The sequence below is a fragment of the Schistocerca serialis genome, chromosome 4, assembly GCF_023864345.2.
Source record: "Schistocerca serialis cubense isolate TAMUIC-IGC-003099 chromosome 4, iqSchSeri2.2, whole genome shotgun sequence".
Classification (NCBI taxonomy): domain Eukaryota; kingdom Metazoa; phylum Arthropoda; class Insecta; order Orthoptera; family Acrididae; genus Schistocerca; species Schistocerca serialis.
Genome location: NC_064641.1, coordinates 298,238,241 through 298,240,097, shown reverse-complemented (window position 1 = coordinate 298,240,097; position 1,857 = coordinate 298,238,241). Strand labels below are relative to the sequence as shown.

At 47.5% G+C, this 1,857-nt stretch overlaps 1 pseudogene; it reads right to left on the bottom strand.

Annotated features, from left to right (window-relative positions):
• Positions 1–1,181: 1,181 nt before the first annotated feature.
• LOC126476299 (5S ribosomal RNA) lies at positions 1,182–1,299 on the bottom strand (annotated as a pseudogene).
• Between the last annotated feature and the right edge of the window lie 558 nt (positions 1,300–1,857).

Here is a 1,857-nt window from a genome sequence, read left to right as displayed (position 1 = left end):
GAAGTCGAATAGGTTGTCCATTGTATGCTAACAACGAGTTACGTGATTGCTGAAGCTGTAGGCTACCTAACCATTCATACATAGCGCGGTTGAGCGGCGTAACAGTAGCACCAGTGTCTAACTCGAAAAAAACAGATTTGTTGAACACACGCAAGTGTACGTACAAATTATTGGATTGCTGATTGATAAGTTCAGAATTTGTGTCCTAGAAACACAACATACACCTCAACACAATCACTGTATGACGTTGTATGTGAAAGCTTTCTAACACCATCTATACTTAAACATACCGACTGTATGTGGCCTCGTTTTCCACATGCTTTGCATTACGGGCACTGTACCCTACTATGTGTTTGAAAGGAACGCGGGCAGGACTTAGCGATTGTGCTGGCTGCACAGCGGCCTGACAGTGCGACTTGCGACTGGTTCGCACATGACCTACACCTAGACCTAGACGCCGGCCGACGTCTGATCTTAGCGGGAGGAGGGGTGGGTGTGCGCGGGGGGGGGGGGGGGACGAGGGGTTGGCTCCTGAGCTGCCTAACTATTGACAACAGATATTGCAAATGCTTGAAAATCGTGCTTATTTACATTGTCAATGTCCTGTGACTCAATAACTGGCAATACTGTACTGAGGTTGGGGTTTGGATGCTTTTGTATGGCAGCACTAATACGGCAATTAGACACGTTCTGAGTAATCGCATCTCTCACTGCAATGTCACTGCAACTTAACTCACATGAACACTGGGACTGACGTTATCTAGTAACACTTAAAGTCCTGTTACCCACTGTTTGTATAACTGTCCCGGCTGCTGTTTTATTCTGAAAAACTTATAAAGAGCAGCCACTGGATGTACTTGTGATTTAAAATTATTTGACAGTTTGTCAGCTAACTCGCTGTAGGGAACCTCATGAGTTTGGCGATTTGGAAACAGTTTTACTACCAACTGAAATGCATCTGAACCTGCTCTCTCTCCTCCCGAACAGGCCATGAAGGCCCAACGGTACCGACCGGCCGCCGTGTCATCCTCAGCCCACAGGCGTCACTGGATGCTGATATGGAGGGGCGTGTGGTCAGCACACCGTTCTCTCGGCCGTACGTCAGTTTCCGAGACCGGAGCCGCTACTTCTCAATCAAGTAGCTCTTCAGTTTGGCACACAATGGCTGAGTGCACCCCGCTTGCCAATAGCGCTCGGCAGGCCGGATGGTCGCCCATCCAAGTGCTAGCCCAGCCCGACAGCGCTTAACTTCGGTGATCTGACGGGAACCGGTGTTACCACTGCGGCAAGGACGTTGGCCAACTGAACCTGCGGTTGAGAGAAAATGGTAACTACACTGCTTACGTGTTATGCCGCAAGCGTTGAAATCCGCCGTCAACTGCGCTATATAATGAGTCCAGTCTTCGTTTTGCCCTAGAAACTCTCTCAGCTTAGGCGCTTGAACCGTTTGTTGAGCTGTTTCCAAATGAACAGGCAGGGGTGGCGGTCATGGTTCTGCCACAATTCCTTGCAGTGCCTGTAATAACTGTTCAGTCCTTTGTTCATTAATTGTAAAGCTTGCATTAAAGATTCGTTCGGAAGAGACATCGTGAGAACTTAATATAACAACGCACAAACCAACAGAAAAATAGCATTGCTGCAAGAGGGTTAGTTACGCAATATGCCACGGTGAGCTAATCGTGAGCTGCATTCTCGGCGTCGCTTTACGTGTTGTTGTTCCACTTCTTGGACACTGAGCTGGCTACTTACAATACACTTAATTAGAAAACTCTGAATAATAGTACTTTATTAAATGCAACAAAACTTATCTTTGTTCGCCACGATCGGCTGTAGCAGCTGTGAAAATCTACACGTGAG